Source organism: Mesoplodon densirostris, chromosome 14 (genome assembly GCF_025265405.1).
Source record: "Mesoplodon densirostris isolate mMesDen1 chromosome 14, mMesDen1 primary haplotype, whole genome shotgun sequence".
Classification (NCBI taxonomy): domain Eukaryota; kingdom Metazoa; phylum Chordata; class Mammalia; order Artiodactyla; family Ziphiidae; genus Mesoplodon; species Mesoplodon densirostris.
In genome coordinates this window covers 48595906-48621712 of record NC_082674.1, presented here as the reverse complement: position 1 = coordinate 48621712, position 25807 = coordinate 48595906, and the positions used below count along the sequence as shown (strand labels likewise).

At 38.4% G+C, this 25807-nt stretch overlaps 1 pseudogene; it reads right to left on the bottom strand.

Moving 5' to 3' along the window:
• Window positions 1–5700: 5700 nt before the first annotated feature.
• LOC132501338 (lethal(2) giant larvae protein homolog 1-like) lies at window positions 5701–14361 on the bottom strand (annotated as a pseudogene).
• Between the last annotated feature and the right edge of the window lie 11446 nt (window positions 14362–25807).

The window sequence follows — 25807 nt, the reverse complement described above, 5'->3', positions numbered from 1 at the left end:
AAGTATGTAATATCAATTCTCACAGATCTCTAAGATAGATTTCTTCATTAAAAATCTATTAAGAGTTAGAAGGAATTTATTAAACAATTTATTAATATTTCAGGGCACTGCTAAATAGCAAATTAAAACAAAGCTAAAGTAGCACAGAAAAAACATATTTTGGGAATAAAAATGAATTTCCACTTGACAGTTTTACCAAAGGCTAATTATTTCTAAAATATTTCAATTTGAAATCTTAATTTTTTTTTTTAAAAACCAGTACTATTTTGGGTCATGTGTTTCTCTTCTTAAGAAGGAAAAACACACATACACTCATATTGATTATTTCTATTGACTCTTTTTCTTTACAAATGCAAATCACCACAAATTATAGTAAAAGAGTGCATGCTTGTCTTCCTCTTGACCACCATGTATGACCCCTGATGACCTTCAGTTCACAGATCTTTGTATTTTGGTTTATAATACTAGGTGTGCATTCTGTATGTGTAAGCAATAAAATGTTTCCTAAAATGTTGAACAGATTACAGTCTTAAGGTTCAAGAGATGTTTGCTTTATACCATATCAAATGAGTTTAAGCAACAAACTCCATAAAGTTTGGTTTTATCAAAAACTACTTTGAAAGACTATGCTTTAAATCCAGTCAAATATTTGGTCAATTAACTAAAAACCTGTTAAGTGCAGTCTGACAGCACTTGGTTGAATTAGTAACACTATGGTAGTGTTCAGGCAGCTAAAGGGTTTATTAAGAGCCAGTAATTTGAATTCGGACATTTCTGAAGCATTACTTATATACGCAGAAACAATGGAGCTCATTTGTTTTTAATGCTTTCATCCATCTATCCACATATGCATGCATGCATATCGCATCCATCAAATATTTCTTGGTATTTTATATTAAAACACTGCAAGTTTCTTAGAGAGAAATTAAGACAAAATTGTGACTATTCTCAAAACAGATTAGTGGAGGATAGGCAAAGTCACAGCAGCCGATCTCTGAATTTTGTCGTTCATGTAATTATAATACACCATAGAAAATAATATGTGGCAAAAGTTGTGTCAATTTTAAGAGGCTCTTGAAGGATGAGAAGAACAGGGATATGTAGAGATAGAGGCAGTGGGGACCATATTTTAAGATGGAGAACATAGGATATTATCCCCATGAGGACAACCCTAGAAGTAGGATTCTGGATGCGGATTATGAATTGAAGAGTGTGAATAGCTAGGTTTGGAGGGAGTTTAGGATATCTGAAGTGGTCACCTTTGCTTCATTTAGAAATGTGAGTTATTTGAGCAGAGGGGTATTTTGATGAAAAGCTTTTGATAACAATTAGTCTGGTACAATTAGTGTGAGTTGGAGTTGAGAGATAGGAGACTATTATGACAGTCATTGGAGATGTTTCAACACAGGCTTGTGACAACTTGCAGGAATGTTAAAGGAGAATGAAGAAAAAAATGGGGAGTGGACTAGATTTTAAAGTACTTTCCAGCCATGAGTTAGAGAAGTAGGATAGAAAACTAGGCTCTGGGTCTCACTCTCTAATTTGCATACTGGTTCCAGCACTCCTGACTATGGCCTTAGGCAAATTATTTAGTTCTGCAAGTCCTCCAAGATTTACTCATCTGTAAAACAGGAATACTTTTAGAATCTATTTCACCATGTTAATGTAAGGTTTAAACAGGGTAACATATATGAAGCCCTTAGCACAGGGCTTCAAACAGATAAGACCTCAATAAATCTTTGCCTGTACTGTTATTTAATTTTTAGCCATTAAGGTTCTGAACTATACTAATAGAAAGGGGAGGAAATGGGTTAGGCAGAGAAAGGAGTGCTGAGGTAGAATTCATGGGATTTGGAAATTCATTTGATCATTAAATGTAGATCAAACCAGGGCAAAGGACCAGGAGAAGTGAACAAAAACTGAACATTTTAAGAATGCAAAACTATGATGATTGGATTGCTTCTATTCAAAATTAGAGAGATTTAAAAAAAGATTTCTCTGAATTTTCTTTTCTGAATTGACAAAGTTTTTAAAACTTAAATTTATGAATTAAAATATATATTTTGTGAACAGAATTGTTTTTAAATTGTTTGCTTCAAATTTGAGAAAACAATCAGGCATTTGACTTTTTTCCATCTGAGCTGAAAATCTTAAAAGTTATCCTTTCAACATGCCTATGGACACTGAATGAGCATTTGGTACTTAGTGCAACAGCATAGACTAGTGGTAGGAAGGAAGATTGTAACTAGGAGGCCTGGACATTACTTCTTATCATATCCAGGGCCCTTTTCAGTTTTAGGCTACAATGAGAACAAAATGGAAGCAGACTATTTGACAAATAAAAAAATAGTTTAAGAGATAGTTATTTTAATAGCTTAAGGCTTGTTTATTAATGACCAGGATATTTGAAAAATGCTTCCTTTTTTGACTGCTACAGTAAGTAGCTTAATAGCAATGATTACATATTCAAATATTTAAAAAAGTAATTAATTTCCTCAAAAACTTTGGCTATTTTAAACAATCTATATATGAAAACCTTTATCAGTTTTTAATTTGTACCCTGGGGGATAATGGTATCATTTCCTTGTGTTGAATGTCCTTATCCAGATAGGTGCTATAAATCAGTCAGCAAACATGTGTATGCACTACGGACACTGCTGAGGGAAACAAAACGAACGTGATCCAGATCCTGAATTTATAAATGTACAACCAAACGTATACAACTTATACAATATGGACAAAAGAAATAAGTGCTCTTTTACCAGTCTAAAAAGCCATGGAAGCACAGAGGATGAAGGGGTTAATTAAACTCCTTTCTAGGAGGAGAAATCTTTGCAGGATTCTGTACTCAAGATATTGCCCAGAACAGAGCAGACATTCAAAAATATTTATTTACTAAATGAATGACTGATAAATTAATTCACCCATAATTATGATTTAAAACAACTATTGTTTTATTATCTCTCATGGTTTCAGTGGGTTGGAATTTGGAAGGGGTGCAGCTGGGTGGTCGAGGCTCAGGGTCTCTCTTGGGGCTGAAGTTAGATGGGGGCTAGAGGCAGTACTAGAGTTAGAAAAATGGGAGGCCAAGCAGCTGGGGGCCGCTTAGACACCCCTCTCTCTTCTTGTATTCTCATGGCTGCCATGTGGTTTCTTCTCTTGGGTGGGTTAGTCTTCCTCATGGCATGGTGGCTCTGTGCAGTTGGGCTTTATATACAATTTCAAAGTTAACAAAGCAGAAGCTTCATGGTCTTTAATGACCTAGCCACAAAAGTCAATAGCTTTGTAAATGCCATACTCTGTTAGTCAAAAGAGTCACCAAATCAGCTCATTTTAAAGGGAGGGCACATAGACCTCATCTTTTGCTGGGAGTAGTGTCAAAGTGACATTTAAGAAGAACATAGGGGAGGGAGATAATATCGTAACTATCTGTGGAAAATTAAGTCACCACAGTGAATATGATGTTAGTTTTTAAGACATATAATGTAAAGTTCTTACATAACATTCCTTTTTGTCTTATTTTAAGGAATACATCATGAAATCTGAAAAAAAATTCAGAAATGGATTTGAAATCATAAGTCAGTATAGATTATTTATGAACTCCTCAATTTCTACTCAGTTTTGTATGGTATTTCTCATAAATTCGTACCTTTTAATGTGCTGAGTCTCCATTTAGGCTTTGTCTATGAGACTGTGTGCTAAACATCTGCAAATAAAATAACATATCTAATTAAGTCACTACCGTGACCCGAAACTAATATATCAAATCAACTCTTTGGTATCATATAACAACAACAAACAACAAAGTGAAACAAAGAAAAACAAACAAACACATAAGCAATCCCCCAAGGCGAGCCAAGACAAAAACTTACCACATCAAGAATTTACTTTTCACTTGTCAACAAGTTGCTTTGAAAGGGTATAGAAGACAGAGACTTATGACAAAGAATACATCTTGGATTTGATTTTACCAAAATGTTGCATGAGGGTTACAACTAAATGGGTTTTGTTTTATTTCACATGCAAAAAATCTCTTTCCAAGAGCTTTGTGAGATATGTGAATTATTTCAGGCCCATATGATACCACTTGGTGCACCAGAGCAGTTTAATCCACCTCTTTCACTTGTATGAACCAATACCAAGAGAGAGTAAAAACATTGAAAGCCTGTAGTATAAACTGCAAAGCCCCTAATGACTGAGAGTATGGTGGTAATTGTCTTCTGACCATGTGACCGTGTAAGCCATTCAGTGGAAAATGTGAAATAACAGATGTTCCAGTAATGTCCTCTGATTTCTGGAACTTACAGCTCACTAAGGGAAATATCAAGCCCTTTATATATGTATATTATTATTTTTGTAAACGAGAAAGGTAAGAGAGCACACTTTCAAAGTTGACTTTATGATACTTTTTGGATTATAAAAAATTTGACTACTAAAAAACCTACTTTTAATATTTTCAAGAATTAAGTACCACACTTAAAACTTAAAGGTTTTTGTATGTTATGATTTGATTAGCATTTTAGAATAAGGATGCAGTCTGAAAAGAAAATATTTTGCTCTAAGTTTACCTTTATTATTGTACTTATGGGGAAAGAAGCTTATTAAAGGAAATATTCTGAAAATAGCATGTGAATATAGGCAGAGCTGATAAATAAAATTCTATTTAAGCCATTATTAAAATATTTAAACATGCATTGGTGTTTAAGGTATAATGTTGCAAGTAGAGTCTTAAGGTTGTTTGCTGCTGAGAAACTGGGTGCTGATTTTATTTTCAAGAGTTTTTTTTTTGTTGTTATAAATATCTCATAGCATCACAAGAAATAATAGCTCAGCATCTATCTCTTCGGCTGCAAATACCTTTTCAGTTCATTCATCTCCTACATGTGTTCTGAGCTGCTAGATTCAGACCTGGGGAAAAATATTTTTCTCCTTTTCTGCAGTATTTCTTGCTTTGTTTTAGTTACCTCAATAACTCTTTCCCTTTGTTCTACGTTGGAAGGCACAGCCATTAAAGAAGTTCAAAACTTCTATTTTCTGTCTGAGGCTCAGAAAAGTTTCTCAGCATTTTCTCAAAGGCACATGGGTAACCTTATCACTTATGAAATTCAGGCATAAACTCCTTAATGTTTTGGCTAAAAATAAGTATCTGATTCCTTTCCCATTGCTCAAAAACATTCTGGGTAACAATGCTGGGTACAGAGAATCATGTAAAATAGAATTATAATTAAAATATTTGTTCTGGCTCATTCTATTGATACTCTCTTTTTTTCCCCTTTTAAGAGATATTAAATGCTTTCTTTTTCAAAATTAAAAATCAGTAATTTTAATATTAAAACTGCTAATTTAAAAAAAAGACAGAAAAAACCCCAAGGTACAATCTATAGGGAAACCCATCCTGCCCACCTGCCCACCCCCAGCCCAGTACCAAAATAGTTTTAAAATGACTGTCCAGCCCAGCACGGACATTAGAAAAATTCTTTCTGCAAAGAGAGTGGGGAAGGACGGTGTGTGGAGTGGGAGGTAGCTTGGGTTGCCTTGGCACTTGGGCTCCAGGGTAGCCACCTACCTGTAGGAAAGGTCGGTGTGAATCTGCCCCAGAGGCTCTGGGCCAAGTCCAGGCCCACAACCTGGGGTCAGGGTTGGCAGGTCCCACTGGAGCCAGCAGGTTAGCAGTTTCAGGCAAAAACTGGCTGTGGCACTTTAAGACACAGGAGGTGACGCGGCTGTGTCCCCCTTCCGGCTACAGGAGTAGTACACCTGGGGAGGCAGACCAGGCACGTCTTGGCATAGTCCTCTCAGGCCACGCTGGCAAGTGTAGTCAGTGCCACCTTGTGCACGCGACAGCTCTCGTGGGCCATCACCCTGAACTTTGTCCTGGCGCTTTCCTCGGGCAGCGCGAACACCTTGAACGGCCCCGCCCACCCGACGAGCACGGCGTCCGCCCTACAAGTTCTGCGCCTGCGCCAGAACCCACGAAGCCTCGTCATTGGTCAGTCTAGGGGCGTTTGCGTGCGTCCAGCGCTGGGAGGGCCGACACGAGCTCGTGGGGCGTTGTTCGCTCCTCTGTTCCCTTCCGAAGGCTCTTGCAGCTTCCTGACGCCTGCATGGCTGGAGCGTAGCACACATGGAGTCCGAGCTGGTGTGTGGCTGCGTCTCAAGGAACACGTCAGCAAAGTATAATAGAAGTGCACAGCGCCCGGGAGGGAGTCCTCGGCCGACCGGGGCTGATGCAGAGCTGCAGTGGCATCATCCCCAGGTCTTGGGGGCAGGCCTGCTCCGCCGGCAGCGTGTTGGCTTCCAGAAACTTGCTGTTGGCATTAGCATCCTACTTCTTGCCTGAGACTCAGCTCTTCCGCATGCGCCCGAAAGACCAGCACAGCAACTTTGTAAGCAGCTTCACCTGGGATAGCGGCCTCTCCATGGCCGGGGAGTCGTTGGGGTGAAGGGTTCACTTGGCCAGACCAGGGCTGGGTAGTCAAAGAGGCCAAAGCCATGACTTGTGCCAAAAGCCACAGGCTGCACTCGGCGTGCTGCGAGACGGCAGGAATGGCACCGGGTGACAGCACTGAACCAGCATATGGGCTGGAAGCCGGAGGCCAGGGCAGCGGCCCAGGCGCAGGATCAGCTGCCCATGGTCCTTCCACGTGAAGCCCTCGCGGTCCTGGAGGGGGTCTACGCTGGCCATGCTGACTGCCTGCTTCTAAGGCACGTCGCTTAGCTCCAGCACCAGCACCTGGCCTGCAGTGCCGGCCATCACCAGCTGGGCTGTGTACTTGCAGAACGCCAACTTCTGCACGCTGAGCAGAGGATCGTCGCTGCAGGGTTAGAAGCAGCCAATCTTAAGGAAGGGTGGCCAGTCGTCTACTGTGGCTTAGGCCAGGTTGTTAGCGTGCGTGCTGTCCGTCTGGAAGAGGCCAGCAGTGCTCAACTTGCCGGATGGCTGGGGCGCCACAGCGGAGGCGTCCCAGAACCGCATGATGCTGTCCTCATGGCCAGTGAGCAGCAGCCCTTGCTGCGATGGCTCCGGACTGGGTTCCGATTCCAGTGATGGGCCAGCTCGTGGTGCAGGAGGCTGGCTGGGAGCTATGCTGCTCGCTAGCGCTCACGATGCAGGCCCACAGCTTGTCTGGGACATTGGCGACATGGCTGAACAGGTAAGAGTGGACAGAAACTGTCTTAATATTGAACACTTACAGGAGAATAATTTTTCTAGTCCTTAACCGTACCATTTCACATCCAAACATGCTGGGCCACTCAGTGAGGAGTTGGGCGTATTCTTTATTTGAAACAGGCTAGGTATGAAGAAAGATGGAGGAATCAGAGTATTAAAGATGGATCCTTGAGCTGTCTGTACTGCAACATCTCTTAGTTCATACCAACAATATTGTTATATCTACCGCTTGCAATTTCTAAGTCATTTTCTCATTAAATTAGCGGTTGAGCAGGTGTAGCTAAAAGTGTCTTCAGTCACTTCTGCCTTAATTTGAGAGAAGAGTTTTGCAAACCATTGAAATTTAATTTTGGAATCACATTCAGTAAGCTGGAAAAACAACGATGGCAAACTAGGTTGGTGTTGCTTTTACATCTGGTGATACAGTTAGGGCTTTTATTACCAAAGGAAAGTGATAACTGCGAAAAAAATTATGACAGTTCTAACATTTAGTAGATTAAAAGTTTTATATACATTATCGAACTCCCCTCAGTAATTCTGGAAATAAGAGAGGTGTAAATGCTGCTATTTGTGTTTTCTACAGAAGTCAGTAGTATTAAATTATTAAAAATATATATTTTACATGCAAATATATATACAGTGTGTGTGTGTATACACACACACACACACACACACACACAGAATGAGAATAGCTTATGGCTTAGTTTTCCCAGTTTTTCAACTTTCTCTTCCTCATCAGTGGTTTCCTTCAAGGATGTCTTTTATGTAAAGCATCCTAGAATGTTCTGTTTCCCACCTCATTTATCATTTAGTTGTCATGTTTTATTCTTTGTTTCAACTGGCTAATGTTAAGAGATCGATGGTCCAGTACATAAACAAACTGACCAGAGGGGCTAGAGAAGACACCATGAGGCTCACAGCAAAACCCTTCTTACTGACATTTCCCTTATGAACACGGCCCGCTGAAAAGCTGTTATTGGATCAAGAATATATCACCAAATGGAGGTTTGAAATTGACCACTCCATCACACACTCACCACAGTTGCAAAACTACTGCCTTGAGTTGACATCTGTTTTCTTCTTAGGTTCCTAGACCTTGTCACTAATCTCACCATTGAGCAAATATAAGTACAGCTGCTTTCCAAGAAAGGTTCCTTTGCATTAAAAATATAATTTCTAAGTTAGTGCAGTAACCCATAAACATTAGCGTTGCTCCCAAACTATGCTGAATGTACAGAGTAAACCATGAGCCACAAAATATTTTCTCCAAAGCCAAGCGCATCCTTCATGTGAACAGTTTTTAAAACTGATGCAGACACGCTCATGAGCGACAGTGTTGCTAATATTTAGAACTTTTTCTGACCTTTGAAACCATTCTTCAGCATTAGGTTTCAGGTCCTACAGTGAACTGAACACAAAGCTTAAAGATGAACAAATGTAAATTAAGATAAGTGTATTTTCAGTAAATATACTGGAGGAGTATGCCAAAGGAAATTTCACATTACTTCATTTTCTGAGCTTGAATTTTTGCTTTCTTATATAGACAAGTGCATACACGCACACAAACACAGTCACACATATACCTGTTGGTACACACATGCCTTGTGTTCACTAAAAATGGGCTGACATTCCAGATTCGATGATTTTCAGTGGCATAGCCTAACCCAATCAGGAATTTTAAAAGTCTGTCTTTTAGGATCTCCACTCATTCCTATCAGATTTCTTTCCGAGTAGGTTCCCTTCTGCTGGTCAGAATCAACATTAAGAAGCATATTTGCTATCAGGTAGATGTCAACATCTGTTTTAGTTTTATTTTAGCCCAGATTTTCTTTGTAATTTTTTTTGATATCACTGTCATTCCATTTTCTCCATGCTTCCCTTTTGAAGTACATTTAAATCTTCCTTAAAATATAGTGAGCACTCTTCTAGAGAACGCCTAACTTTATTTTAGTTCCTTTGATTTGTAATGCATAGCTTTAGCACTCCGTCTCAACACATTATTTGTTTTCATCTCTGAAGCTCTACGTTGAGATCTCAGAAGTTTGCTTTTTAGGATAACTTCCTAGACTATCAGGTTTCTACTTAGGACTCATTGTCTTCTGAGTGGTGTAACCTTCATACAATTTTAAATTTCATTTTATTATATTAAGGAATGGCATGAGATGATTCTAGGTTCCTAACTTTCTATGTACTTAATGCATTAAGAAAAAAAGTGCCGTTTCAAAGTAGAGGCTCAGGATGCAGTAGGGGGTCAGGGCAGTGACAGAATCAATGTGTGGTGTCAGCGGTGGTAGTTGGGGCATGGGCAGGCAATGCTGCCAAAGGACACCTCATGCCTAAAAGCAAGACCACTGATAATTTTACAGAGACTGTTGCATGGGTGCTGCTCTGAACGCTTCTCTGTTCTTTCGCAATTAAGTTCACATCAAGTTCAGTAGGAGAGTAGATGTTGATTTGCTTGGGGAGCCAATCCATCATTGCTCTGAGAATGCCAGCGCAGGTGCCAGGTAATGGTGGAGTTTGGATTCCACTACTGCAAAGATAACATCACTTGGTTACTTCCTTCCAAGTAATCCATTCGGTAACGTGTCTCATAAATCTCCCATAAACAGAGGTAGTTTTTAAAGAAAACAAGAAAACAACTGTGGGAGTAAATGTCTTGTCCTAATTAACAGGTGTTTTGACCACTAAACCACTTTTAAATTCTCAAATTGATGTATTTGTGTGTGTGTGTGTTTGTGTGTGTGTGTGTGTTTTATCAGTCCTCCATGCTGTGTTCCCTGCTCATTTAGTTCAGTCTACAATCTAGGAAATAACTCCTTTATTTCCAAGATCCAGGTCATTACTGTGAATAATTAAAAAGCAGGGCTCTACCCTATTGGTAAATTCTTTCCACCTTGAAATAATTCCATTGCCTGGCACGGCTGTGGTCATCATGCCCGACCCTTCACCCAGTTTTCAGGCTGCTTTGCCAGCTCCCTGCCTATGGTGCGTCTGCACTTTAGGTACTCACTTTCCTTGCTGATTTCCTGACGATATAAGTATAATATTAAGTGCACATGCAGTTCCTTACCGTGTTCCTCTTTTGTGCCAATTATGTATCTTGATTTGGTCTTTTGTGTCTATTTTTTCCTAACTTACACAGACCTTCTTCTCCAGCAAAATCGAATATGTGCAACATCAGTTAGTGTCCTGCCCCAAATGTTCTCTCTCGCGTCTCTCAAGGTGCAAGCTTAGTGCTAGACTTTCCTTTTTTCATGCTGCTTAGAAATTCTATGACGTTCATTGTCTGTGCTATTTTTGGTAGATGCCCAATAAATCTTTCTGAATTGAAATATGTATTTCTTTCATTAAAATATAAGCTCCTTGGGGACAGGGACTGTGCCTTAGTGCCACTTGCAATGTACACTTGGTATTAGATATTTTAATTTTTTTTTTAGAAATTTATTTTTTGCTGTGTTGGGTCTTCGTTGCTGTGCGCGGGCTTTCTCTAGTTGCGGTGAGCGGGGGCCACTTTTCGTTGCGGTGCGCGGGCTTCTCATTGCTGTGGCTTCTCTTGTTGAGGAGCACAGGCTCTAGGCGTGTGGGCTTCAGTAGTTGTGGCGTGTGGGCTTAGCTGCTCTGTGGCATGTGGGACCTTCCCGGACCAGGGATTGAACCTGTGTCCCCTGCGTTGGCAGGTAGATTCCTGACCACTGCGCCACCAGGGGAGTCCGGTATTAGATATTTTAAAAACCTGTTTTTTTGATTGGCAGATTGGTTTGATAAGCTATTTTCCTTGAGTTTCTCTTTTTTAGAAAGGTCAGATTTTTGATTTGTCTACTCTTAAAAGTCATCTATTTCACATGGTAGTTCCTTAAAGGGATTTAGCTATTTCCTTACTATGTCACTATCCTTCTTCTGGCTCTTCTAGATTTTGCTGTGTGTATCTAATGGGGAAAGAAAGCATTTGTCCAGTCTGCTTCTTGATAGGAGTAACTGGAAGGGCAATAATTCGGCATTTGTTAGTTTCTAAAAAATGGAAGGAAGGGGTGGCTTTTAATTGTATGGGAAATTTAATTAGATTTAGACTAATTAAATTCATTTTTTATATTAACATGTGCACAAATATTATTGCATCTCGTTAGATTTCATTCTTCTAGCCTTACTGAACAATATTCAGTAGTAGTTTCAGATTACAATAAGTTCATTATGAAGATAAGGTGGAATTAGTGTAGGAAGCTCAGCTGGTTGAAGGGGTCTGTACTTTAATTACTGCAGAGGGTGTGCATATTAATTACAACACAAGTGATATTTACTGTACCTCAGGAACATATGACAGGGTAAAGATACTGACAGCACCAGCTAATAAACTCAGTATGATAATGAGGAGAAAAGACCATAAAAATAGAAGGAAATAAAATTATTCATAAAGTATATTGATCCCAAAGTAAAGACATTAAGCTCTGATGAAGGGCAACAAAAGGGAAGCTCCTCACTTTATCAAACAAATAACCAAAGTAGAGAAATGTTAGCAGGGAGACAGATTGTCATTATCCTGGTCACATGATCACACTCCAGAGAGTACACAGGAGCCATAAAATGGGAGATTTTTAATAAATCAGCAGAAAGCCATACTGTCACCTGCAGGAACCGAGGTCGCAGTGGCTAAGGACAGCTCCTGGAAGTGGAGAAGTCAGATATGCTGCAGGGCAGACAGGGAAGGAACTGCACGCACACAAAATCTGGTTCAAGAGCCACTGTGCCCTCTGGAAAAGAGAGGGGGCACCTACAAATACTCTGAAAATAGTTCTCAGTAGCAACCCAGAGGCCATCACTCACTTTTCCCTGTGGTTTGAAATCACCAGCTGTGATTTTGAGATGGTGAAGGGAAACCAGTGGGGCTTGGTTGGATAATTGTTCCCAGGAAATGCTCATTTCTGCCATGATCCTGTCTAAATCTATACAGCTCAAAGGAAAGTTCAAATTTTGGCCTAGAGTGATTAAGTCTGAAGTTCTATTTGTTTTGTTTTTACGTGGGCCTTCCAAAAGAACGGTCATTCTTTAAACAATTATTTAGTCAACTACTAGCATTTATAAACAAGTTTATTTTAGAAAAAAAAATTGACCAACATGCTAATTCTTCATTTACATTAAACAATTAATATAGTCATGTTTTTGCTAAGTATGTATTTGTTATTTTGGAGTTTATTAGCCAGAATCTGCCAGATACTGCTCATAGTTGACATATCATGGAAAGAAAGGATATTAATTACCTATTTATTTTAACACATGAAATGATGATGTGGACCAAACTCCTTGAATAGTTTTAAGTTAATTTTATGAGGAAAACATTTTTTTGTGGGCGTATGTATGATTTTACTGTATATGGGAAATATGTGATATATATTTGTATATGTGAACTTGAGTGTGTATATAATAGAATATGCAGTTCTGGTTCAAACACCTCCAAAGGATAAATGATTATTCACTAGAACCTAGAGAAAACGGAGAGAAGGGCATACCTAGGGCAGTACATAACCTGGGCCTGCATCTCGGTAACACAGTTAGAGTCACCTGGAGACAGAAGACAAAAGAAGAGAGTCCTCATTTTGGTTGAAATCCATAAAATCATGAACTGGAAGGATTAGACATCAAATTACAGAATGAAATTATGGAAAACATCTCACTTTGCAACTTAGGCAAGACAAATAAAAGGAATAACTGATTCCCTCACATCTGAAGTATTTTAAGTTATGCATCCTGGAGCAGAAGTGACGATAGCCCTGGACACTATCATGAAGTAGGGGTGCCATCCCTTGTTTCCAATTTCTCCCTCTGCCCTTTTCAGGGCCTTGCTTTTATCCATCCCTAATATATTCCTGTGGTTTCATGCTAGCTTTTCTCTCCTTTGGTGGTGGGTTGAAAAGTTGTTTCACTCACATTAAGGTGAAGTATATCCAGTGACATTTTTATTTTAATAGCACAATGCTTCATGTAAGCTCACATGTTATAACGTGACTGTTAATGAAGTAGTTATATACAAGTAGAAGAATCCACCTGAAATTACTCAGATGTATCAAATATGCATATGACCCACATGAAAGTTCAAGCATAGAACATGGGGAAAAGAGGTGGTAATTCAAGTTTTATAATTGTTATTGTTGTGAAATGGGTTACTTTCTTTTTTTAAAAATTTTTATTGGAGTATAGTTGATTTACAATGTTGCGTTAGTTTCAGGCAAAGTGAATGTTATACATATATCCACTGTTTTTTTTTTTAAAGATTCTTTTCCCATATAGGCCATTACAGAGTATTGAGTAGAGTTCCCTGTGGAAATGGGTTACTTTAATCAGTATATGTGTGACATTACAATGTTAAGGCACAAGGCTATGGGACTGTTTGGTACCTGGAACGTGGTGGGTTGGTGTTTGATAAATATTTATTGAATGAATAAATAACAAATGATTGAATGAATTGACCTCAGGTGGTGTTTGATCAGTCTTTGAAAATTATTGGCAGTGTTTCTGCTATGCCTAGTGAACTGGGTACTGGCTGTCACACTGGCCTTGGGCTTTTGTGCTAGCAGGCCCTAATTACAGTATCTCTGTCATCACCTGAGATGTGAATGCTGGCTGGAGGATTACCACTGTTGGGTGGCTAGGCCCTTGCCCCGTATTTGGATGTAAAGGATGTAGGTCATAATGGGAGATTGATGCACTTGTGCTGAAATCTGGAACGTGAAGCTGTCTGCAGCTCACCCCTTGGGAGGTTCAAACAGTTTTATGATAAATATAAATAGCTTTAGCAGACTTTCAGTTATCAAGATGTTGATGTATGTTTTCTTGTTCAAAATATCCTGACACTTGGAAACAAAAGAATGGTTTAGGTGCATACCAATTATATGTACAAGCTTCTTGGGAACAGATGGGAAATTCCAAGCCTATGACCCCCTATCAGCTAGGATTTAGGCTGGGCTTAGTTGAGTATAATTCTGATTTTCTGTTAGTGTTTTATGGGTGCCTGATACAACATTACTTCTCGTTGACAAGGTTTTAAATTTTTCCTCTTGGTATGATTTTTCCTGGAAAAATCATACTGAGAGGAAACTCACAAGGTTCCTGCTGCCCTTGTGCCATCTCATTGCCCTTAGCTTCTTCCGTTCCCTCATATACATTGCTTCAGTGATCCGTAGTTCATTGTTCACCATTATTTTTCATCCTTTTCCCATCTATTGATAATTTGGTTCTGATGCTGTTTCTGCAATTGATACTTTCTCTTTTACATGTTCTTACCTTACTGGCTAATTTTTTAACTTGCCATTCTGGAACTGCTCTTTTCTTTTTCAGCAGAGAAAGAGTTGAGTTTATTGAGAAACTAGTTTAGGGACATCAATTGATCAATGTCCATTTAAGAAAGGTCAGTCTTTAGCTTCCTTCATTTATTTCTTCTTTGAATTACGAGGAGATAAAGAATATTTGATGTAGGTATTAAATAGACATGGATTCTGATGTTCAACATGTTGGAGAAAGCAGAGGATTTAGGAATTAAAATAGTGAGACAAAATGGGTTGTATTACCTAAAGATTGGAATAACAGCCTATATCGTCAACTTAAGGAAATTGTTAGTTTTACATTTGGAATAAGTATATGAGCAGTCTCACCACACTATATTGATTAAAGTTAAATATTTAAGTTTAAACACAATAAGTGACTTTTAAAAATATGAAATTACATTTGACCCAATATGCTTCGTAATCTCTACAGTTACAGGGAGCCACAAAACCCTTGTGTTTCAACTACGCAGAACATCTTGTTGATCTTCATTGCAGTGGAGTGAAAATTAGAGAAATTTCCCAAAGCATTTGAACCCTAGTGCAGAGTTTAAATCCTTTAAGCACCTCAAGCTCCAAGTAATTTCATAGATTAAAGTTTCAGAAGGTTAAGTTTCTTGTATAAAAAGTTTGTGTTTGTGTACATTGATAATTAGAAAAAAAGTATTTCATGAAAATCCGAGGAGGTATGATTGAATAGATAATTAAAAATCGTAACATTCTAATCAATTAGAGAGATGGATATGATTGCTCTTGCCATTCTATTTCTTGGACCTTGTAAATCTTCATAAGTCCTTTTCCTTTTTTTTTTTTTTTAAAGATCATGTTGTATATTCATTACCACAAAGTGGGAGTCATAGTCAAGGTTTCCTGTAAGTCTTAGGTTGTAGAGCTCCAACGAGTGTGCTAAAGTAATAATTCATTGAGAAACCTCAAAAGTGACTCGTAGAATATAGTATTAATAGAAATGGAGGAACAGAAAAGGCAACCTGTGATGGAAAATTCACAGATCTCTTAGAAATTGTCAAATGGATCAACATCACTAGGAATTCTTGAGAAGAAGGAAGGTGCTGTGCTTGTATTTGATTTAACAATAACAAACACCAAAGCAAAACTGATTTCATTTGGGAAGGATCATTTTTTCAGTTACCTTTTCTGAAATAATCCCCACCCTCTGTTCCCTCATTCCTGTTACAATTAGTCATTACCTACTGTTGCTTGTGATTTGTTGGCAGTCTAACTGCAATCTGTTGCTCTGTGACAGATCGATTCTTTTAGCCCAGACTCATTCCTGAATTCAGCCAAAATTAAAAAGAATTATATATATATGTGTGTGTGTACATACACACACGCACATTACATTCCTCTGGCTAATTTGGCAGATCATTCTTTAAAAAGGTGCTTTTAAGGGAGACCATTAATGAACCCTGCATGTATACAGCAGGAGTGAACACTATTAAGTGACCCCCTATGCAGAATGGGTTCAGAATGCAGATGTGTAGATTGTGGACTTTGAAGTATATTCTTTTAAGTCGTCACTTTTAAAGGAGATAATTTCAGAGCAATATTTTTGTTAGAGAAGAGGTGTTGCTTCTGAGCCTACTGAAGAGAATTTGTAGAAATCTTGTTTATACCCACACACATAGATGTATACACACACCACTGCATTTAAATAATTCCAGTAAGATTCATATTCCTCGGGTTTTTCAGAAAAAGAAATTAAAGTTTTGTTGCAATCAATTTAACAGTCAGAGCTTTGGTGTAGCAAAATATATGCTTCGTAGCCCTTCAAAATTTATGCAGTTTGTACATATAGATATATGCTGTATATATTTTGAAGTGATTCGTATGTTGAATTTTTTTCCTCACTTAAAACCATGCCGCATAATTGATTGGGAGAGTTACTGTCGTCACAGTCTATTTTTGCAGCAAAGCAGAGGCTATTTGAGATGCTAGTGGGTTTTTTTTTTTTTTTCTTAAATGCTTTTACTTTTTCAAGGAAAGGAAAAACTAGTCATTATATAGCAAGATACTATTCATTGTTGGTTTGTTCTGAACAATGCGGAATTAAGTGACACTATTGCATGACAAGATCAATATGTAAAAAAACACATTTTCTCCATTAGCCTTTGGTGTTACTGTTGTCTGACTCAGTGCAACTGTATTTGGTGAAACACACTCACAATCATACACACTCATATACTCCCTGACATTTTTAAAATGTGTAGTCTGTTGAGTTTGCTACCTTACAGATCCAAGGAACAGCTTGCTTCTCAACATTTATATATAATGTTACCTCAGTCACAAGGCCAGGGCCACAAGAGTTGCCAAATTAAGGAAATTGGTGGGCTAGTGAGGAAAATACTGCTGAACCAAAAGGCAGATGTTTCACTGTATGTTATACATTGGTGGAATACCCTCAATCGGTCAGCATCATTTTCTCAAAGTATAAACTAGCCACTCTCCTGGTTCCTGTTTCTATTTCAGGTTTTTAAAGGGGCCCCTTGTTTGGCTGCTGGAAAACTACCAGCTTTCCTCACTCTAAAAATAAGACAAGGTAGTCATTCATGACCACTTGAGAAATTTACTTGAGAAATTTCTTACCACTTGAGAAATTTACTCTGACCACTTGAGAAATACTTAAAAAATCTTTTTCAAGCTCAATTTGGAAGGTGGCTGTAGGTGTTATGGTCATTATGCAACTTTACAAATAAATCCATGACAGCTGATACAGAATTTAAACAGTATATCAATGAATGCATGCCATAGGGGCTAGTAAATAGCATAGGCAGGATTAGGTTGCAAAATGCTTGCATTTTTAGTTTAATTACTCATCTTATCAAATCCTTTTATGAATAAAAAGAAAAGTCCTTAAACATAGAAATGTGGAAATTGAGAACTGAAAATGATACTCCAAGTAACCAAGGGATATAGAAAGGGGCAGCTCTATTATACTTTGTTTTGCATTATTACTGTCTTTAAAATCATTTAGTGTAATCTTTTTCCAAAATTATAAGGATTTTTTCTTTACAATTAAATTTTTTTTTACAATTTTATAACTTTACAGACTTAAGACTAGAAAAATTACTTAAGTGAACACACAAATTCATTGAAACATTACATAAGATTAAAGTCTACTTTTAACATGATATCATTGTACATAGGCTCTAAAGACTTTATCAAATTATTTGGATTTTACTAGATCTGAATAAATAGCAGAAAACACACAGTAACTAATTCAAACATATTTCTTTGTTCTGGTAAATTACTACATATGCTTCTAGCTCCCTAGTATCGGAGGTTCTATAAAAGGAGAATTTCTTTTTTTTTGCCATCCCAGTGTGTTTTATCCACCATTTAAAAACACATTTGAAATATATTGCAATCGTGTGAGAAGTGACATAAATACATTTGGTGATTAATATTTATTTGATCAACTGTGAGTGCAACAATATGACTTCTAATTTGAAACCACACAAGCTTCCTTTTCAGCAATCCTGCCTTTCAAAGCCTTTCATTTGCTATAGCACAGGCTGATCTTGGAAAGAGAATCTGTTAGACGTACTTTACCCTACTCTTTTTCCAACTTAACTGTTGAAACAGGACAGTGAGCATTTAGCCCTATTTCCAGGTGTGCCATATTGAAACTTGTAAAATGTGTGAGGGGATGGGAAAACTCTTAGACTCTAGGCCTCTGGGTGATTCCAGAGAGCTTGGCCTGTTGACATTTGTTCCAGGGTGTGTGTATTTGAAGGTCTATATTACGTTGTCTGCAATATATAAACATGCTCCCATACATATTCTGTAAAAATGGCAGAGTAGATGTCAGGAAGACGTCTCGCAGTGTTAAATAATGGTTCTGTTCCTTCTCATATTGTTATTCCTATTGTTTTATTTCTATCCCCTGTGCTCGTGGTGTCTTTTGTGGTGCTTCAGCTGTGATGAGATGGCGGGTGAACAGCTTCCTCCAGAATTGATGCCAGCTGGTTTGGAAGACTGGCAAACCCTCAACTTTCCCTCTATCCACCACGTTAGAGATTGACTTTATTATCTGCTGTAGCTCCACGCCATGCCCAGTCTCCAGTGGCCCAGAATGCAAGCACGTAACACAGCCCCATTCACCATCGCACTTATTTTGATTTAGTCATAACTTCAGGAATTGCCTTTTAACAACAGCTACAAAAAAAGTGAGGGTCATCTACTTCTAATGCTGGAAACCCTGTGATAATCTGTTCCATGCATTCAAATGAAAATATGACTTCTTGGCAGAGAATAGCATTATAATGTAAAATCCCATATGCTGTTATACAGTATGTTGCAATCTGTTTTACGGCTGCCTCTATTCTAACGAGTGAATACTGCCAATAAAGCAATTGAAGATAACACTAATTGCTTATTTCTGTGATCCATAATTTTTATGGCTGCCTTATAGCTCTTTAGTCAAATAGATGCTTTTTGGCCTTTAAGATCTAGAACTCATGTACTGTAGCAGTTGAAACTGGAAATGTACATGCTGGCCTGAGAGGCTTTTCTGTACTTGATGGATAGGATTCAGCAGAAAAAGAATGGAAAGGTGCGAAAAAAAATATAGAAGTCTTAAATGGGCTCTGACAGGTAAACACAAGATTTTATCAATACTTAGGTAACTTTAAATAAATGTATACATATATGGCTGTGTATGAAACAAAATTAGGCTGTTAGGTCTTCTTTGCCTTCATGCATTTTGGGGCCTGTTGAACGCAAAAGTAACCATGGAAGGCGTTGGTGGTGTGTGAGCACAGCTACTTGGAGACTGTGTTTGATCTTGGCCTTTTCCACATACTGACTTTGTGATCTTGAGCCAGTGATTCAGCTTTTCTGAGTTTAGGTTCCTCTTAGGAATGCTGTGATGACTAACTGGATGGGACACACTTTGATGACTGTAAAATACTGGACCCATGTTAGTGATTGTCTCTGCTTGATCCCTGTTTGGGGCCATCATGACATGCTTTCTCATGAATAATCTTATAGAAACTACAGATTATACAGCATTTGTCCAAGAATTTTTCCAGTCTTTTGCCCCTCAAAGACTGTGGACCAGCAGCACTGGCCTCCCCTAGGAGCTTGGTAGAGATGCAGGATCTCTGTCTCCACCCCAGACCTGCTGACCAGGCTCTTCCTTTTATCAAGGTCCTTAGGTGATTAGTATACACACTTGTCTAACTTACCTCACAGATGAGGGAGTTGAGATGCAGCAAGGTGAAGTGATTCACAAGAGGTCTGTAGTGTGTTCAGAGTTAAGCTGGGACGAGAGCCCAGGTCTTCAGACCCTAAATCCAATCCACACTTGTCTCCACCTTAAAATATAGAAGGTTTAATTTTATCGCGTGACAGATTTCAGATTAACTACATAGGCTCAAAAGTGGGCAACATGTTTGTAGCTTAAAATAGTATAAGTCAGAAAAGCCATCTGTTTCTGCTTTATTTGGTCAGATAGCGAAAATAAAAATCAAACCAATCAATAGGTTGTATTACTGAGCTTAAATTATATATAAAATGTGTCTAGCATACCCATAGATTTCTATTCATGAAGTTCAGTAGACATGTTCTCAAATTCTCAAGTGGAAGAATTTAAGATATATGCCCTTAAAATCAGACAAAGTGCATGTGCAAAGATCACAGGGACCTACTATTCCAGTTTTCTATTTGTATCCAGCTTTCTAGCTATTATGATCTCTTTGGTAGGAAAAAGAGATGATGCTTATGTATAAATAAGTATTTATTTCTCCTATTCCAACAGAAATATACAATGTGCTGTGCCCAAATAGAAGTGCAAAAGGATTTTACAAACAATAGCTTAACAATGCTCATAATTCCCTGATGAAATACTCTTGTTCTAAAATATAGCCCCCTGGGCTTCCCTGGTGGCGCAGTGGTTGAGAGTCCGCCTGCCGATGCAGGGGACACGGGTTCGTGCCCCGGTCCGGGAAGATCCCACATGCTGCGGAGTGGCTGCGCCCGTGAGCCATGGCCGCTAGGCCTGAGCGTCTGGAGCCTGTGCTCCGCAATGGGAGAGGCCACAACAGTGAGAGGCCCACGTACCACAAAAAAAATAAAATAAAATAAAAATAAAATAAAATAAAATAAAATATAGCCCCTGATCAGTTTAATCCCTATATATATATATATAATATATACTACCAATATATATGTTATTGGACACACTGGCAATGTTGCATTTATTAAAAGCCGAGCATTGTGAACTACATATAAATTATTATCTCATGTAATATTCACCAAAACTCTATGGGGTGCTGTTATTATCCTCATTTTATAAGTGAAATGATGACCTCAGGTTGAGAGAGGTCAAGAAAACAATGTGCCCAAGGACACACAGCTGCAAGATATAACAGAGGGAGAACCCTCAGGAATGAGGAGTTTAAGTGAACCTTCTAAATTAATATTGTGACTTGGGGGTAAAACTTTTGAGTCCTAACCCCTCATGTTCTACTTTCATTAGAGCTCTTCTCTAGACCTGAACCTCTACCGTAATTTCATGCAGTGAGGTTGGGGTGGTGGTGGCCTTTTCTCCCTTTTGCACCCAGCACACAGATGGGTGGGACAGCTGAGGCCCCGGACTCCTCAGAGGAGCCTGCAGCCGGGGAAGGAAGGAGCCTTAAACTCATCTCCTCGCCACAGTCAGATCTGCTTCCCCAGAGATGCCGAGTCTAGGTTCTTGGTTCAAAGGCTCTTATTCTCTAGAACTGAGATTGACAACATATAAGGTTTGTAATATAAATGCCAACATACTTGTGAATGAAAAGTACTTACTTTTAAAGTACCTACTTTTCATACTTAATGAAATCAGCTGCACAAGCTTTCACAGAGAAATGAGTATTGAAGACAAAATGAGGACACAGAGCTACCCAAAATGGTTCTAGATACAGCTGTGGGAGCTTTATGACTGAAGGGGCAGAGCTGAAGAGAAATGCTTGAGAGAAAAGCAAGGAGCACTGATGAGAAAGAACCAGAACAAGCAATTGAGAGAGTCTAAGTAAAACGCTCATTAATTAGCAAAAGGTAAAATGAGTGATCTGGAAAAAGAAATCACATGCACCCAAGCAAACTCATGATATGCACCCCTATTTTATAGGACACACTCAGCTCCATGCTGATAGTCCATGTGTGGAATCTCTAAAGCTGTACCCTGCCAAATGTAAACTGTTAGTATGTGCCGAAATCTCATCATGAAAGGAATACGATCAGAAAAAAGGAATATTGCAACCAGCTGTAACCTATAGCTTTCACCTATCATGCTATAAGAGACAAAACCTGATTACTTAATTCCAACACTTTGTAACACCTCACAGAAAAAAAAGAGCACTTTTTTCCCTTGGATTTGTTATTTTCCTTTATACTGGATGACTAGATCCTACCTTATGTTAGAGTTCCAGTTTTGACTATCTGATTTTTTTAAACACCAGGGAAAAGTTCAATTTAAATATCTCCAGCCTCCCAGCATGATATTATTTGAATATATTGAAATATTTATAATACCCTATGTTATTAATGAATTTTTTCAGAGAAAAAAAGCAATAAATCATCTCTTGGATACAAAAAAAATGGTAACCTATTACAAAATTGTGACTTCTTAGAAGAAACCTCATGCAATGTGTAGCGTGTCATGGTTAGAGAAACAAAATGATCCTTCATTCTTTCTTCTTTAAATCCTGGTTAATTTTTGAAACCTTTCTGCTTTGCTTTAGAAATAGGACTCTAGCATTGCCTTCCTGTTGGGCTCTGATCAGCTTGATTTTTCTGCTACACCAAAGGGCTTTTATTTCATCCCTTTGTGAAATTGGCTAGTTTCCTAAAGTTATTCTTCTGTTATAATTTAACACATTAAGAAGAGAGTAGAAAAAAAGAGATTTAATATGGTATTATTTTATTACTACATAAAACTCTTATTGTCAGAACAGAAAATACAGGAAAGGCTCTACACACAGATGGCTAAAAAGTTAAAGCCGAGTAAATGATCAGAGAGAGAGAGAAAAACAGAATTGTATTACAGTCTATGTTCCTCGATATTATTTTGTATGCGTGTCTTTGAATTTGAAATTCAAATAAGGCTTTTATAAATATATATACATAATTGAAAACAATTTTTTGATAAACAAGCAGACCAGCTTTCCAAACAAGAAGATGCTGTTCTGCCCTCTCTTTCCATTTAATCACAGAAGCCCTTGTCTTACCTTATGTTATAGGAGTGGAATTATAGGGATTAATATGAACAAACTTAACCCTTTTTAACTTACCATCATGTAACGTTTTCTGCTTACATGCCATGAGGATTCTGGGCAAGGCCGGTAGGGCCAGAGTGGAGGGGTGCAGAGGGAAGGGGGATGTGAGGGGAGAGGAACAATACAAACCTTTTTACTATATTGATGCAAAATGAAAAGTAATTCAGAAATGCAATTTAGCGATGACCTCTCCTCTGGGTGGCTATGAAAAACAGCCTTGTTTTCTTTTTATAAAGAAATGCTGGCATGCTTGACTTTAGTGAATCAAGAGAATTGTTTGGCAAATAACAGTGATGGTGTGTGTCCTTGTCAGAACACCTGCTGTATTCTCCCAGCAAACACTGGGGCCACGGCGTCTCTCCTCTAATGACACCTCATCAATCCGCTCCTATCAATGTCCCAGCCATGGAGGTGACTTCGAGTGCTCAGAAGCCTTAGAAAATGTCAACGTTTTGGGAGAAAAGGTCAGTCACAGCTTCCCCCCCACCTCCCCTGCCAAGCCACCGTGGGCCTGGCGTTCATTATCCTAATTAAATCCAGCAGCTGAACATCTTCTTATCTGTAGGGGAGGAGAGCAGGGCATGATGCAATAGGATTGATTTGCATATCCAAAGTTAATTAGTGCGGAGGAGCAGGTGTACAGTAATAATAATTATCACACATGACAATCACCTGTGACCACTTCCCCGCGCCTCTTCCGGGATTCAGCACAGTGATTGCTGGCTGGTTTTTTCCTTGCTTGATACCCATCCTGAGCTGTTTATGTCCTTGTGCCTCTCTTCACAAACCTGCTGTGAGTAGCTCGTCTGTTCCTTAACAGGCGCTGTATTTTTCTCTAAAGGTATGTTTTCCCCTGTTTCATTTGGAGGGAGAGACTATTGTAAGGCAGCTATTTTCAATTTTGTTTGCTGAAGTTGTCACATCCTGGTGGAGCCTGAGTATTTATTTTTAGATTACATGTAAGTGGGTAAGGAAAAAAAAAGTACGCAGGATCATAATTTGAAAATACCACTTTGCATCATTTGAACATTTTATCTCGAGCATATGCTGGCAACTCAGTCTGATCCAAAATAAACTTATTAGGCAGCAGACACATGAAACCAAGCGACAGTTTGATGTTTGCCATGAGACTGTCCGTGCCAGTTTGAGGAGGGCAGTGGGGGCTGGATGCACAGCCTTCAGACCCCCCAGTCCACGGACAGTGCAGTGGAACCCAGGCCCTCGTGCTCACTGGACACCAACTTGAAGAAACTGAAAATGATTTTGGTCGGTTGTTTAGGGTCTGGCAGAATCTAGGGCAAACAAACAAACAAACATTAGAATCCTATACCAGTCGGAAGACTTCACACTGTAGCCTCGGAGCGTGTTCAGTGCCGCTCACAGGATGGCTCTCACAGAGCCCTCATCACAGAAAGCTTAGATAGATTACGCTCTTCAGATTTCGCTCGCACATAAATGTGTAGGTTATGGGTATTTAAAAGTGTTTGCTCTGTCAAACGAGGGTAATTTTTTCAAATTAAGCCAAAAAGCATGGCCTGGAAATGGGATGTGCTTTTGTTGAAATGAGTTATTGCTGTATGCTATACAGGAATTTAACGTTCACAATGGTAGGCTAATAAGTAGGTAAGAATAGAATATTAAATACAAAGAAATTTTTGTGGGTAAAGGGGAGGCATTAATGTTAAATTAGCTATGAAACTGTGACTGTTTTTAATTTTTTTTTTTTCATTTTGGCTTTAGTCTCTTTCACTTTTATTTGTCAGGGAACATTTTTGCCAATCAAGTCAAGTATAACAGGTAGGCCTCCCTTTCACACAGCTTTAATGATAAGTGACAGAGATGGCAAAAGGCACTCAACCGCCTGCAGAATGCATTAAAAATTCAAAACTTTACTTATCAGTCTTTTATTAAAACTTTCTGTAATCGTGCAGAATTATTTCCCCACTGGGTTAGCTTTCAATATGGAGTACAATTATATTTCTGACACAAAAATAATTACACTTTAAAAAACTACAAGAAAAAAGTATTTATTTTTTTTAAAGCAAAATCCATCCATTTTACATCCATGAAGAGGCACTGCAATGAAAAATTAAGCAATTACTGAACTAAAGCTCCAGTTTTGAACATTCAACTTTCAGTACTAGACAGCTGGGTGGAAATCTGGCTTGTAGAAATTTAAAGAAATTATGGTTAAGGTTAAAAACTTTCTAGTCCTTATCTGTTTACCAAGAAAATACTTCGGGGTATTGTATCTTTAATCTGTCAGTGTTAATGTAGCTAAAATGGTGGATCTAAATTCTTTCCAACAGGATAAATATTAACTATTAGTAGCTGTGTTTTGTGAAATTAGCTGTGTTTTTTCTATGACTGATGTCTTCTTAGCTTAAGATTTTTTAATGCAAGTGTTGATAGCTCTGGACCGTGGGCTCTGCTTGTATAGACCAACATTTGAATAATTCCCAAACCTCTACTTTGGTCATCTGCATCTCTTAATCTAAAATCCCATCAATCAAGTTTCTAGAGAAAGAATTGCCATGAATACATTCCCTTAAGATGTAGAGATCAACACATTTTCACTTGGGCATCTTTGATGTATAAGGTACCACAGTTGGAACTCTGGGAAATATGGGGGCATGAGTTTATATTTCAACTGGAGGCTTTTGGAATTAACTCAAACTTCCATAAAAGCTGACACTACTACCCTTTCTTACATTCCACCCTAATGGTATATTCTTACTGCATACAAGGGATACCCACTGTGTACTTATTAAGTACTCAGAGGACATCAGGCAACTCCACTGAAATCCAGAGATTATAAGTCTTACTCAAGTCTCTGTTCTGGTCCTCAACTAGCTCAAATCTAGAAGAAAAAGTAGACAATTCTACTACAATTCTACAAATGCTACTACAAAACTACAATTCTATGTGAAAAATACCTGGCATATCCTAAGTGGGGAGTAAAGATAATCCACTGGTTGTGGGAAAATACTGGAACTTCTGTGTGTATGTATTTTTCAGACTCATTATTTTAAATTTCTCTTCTT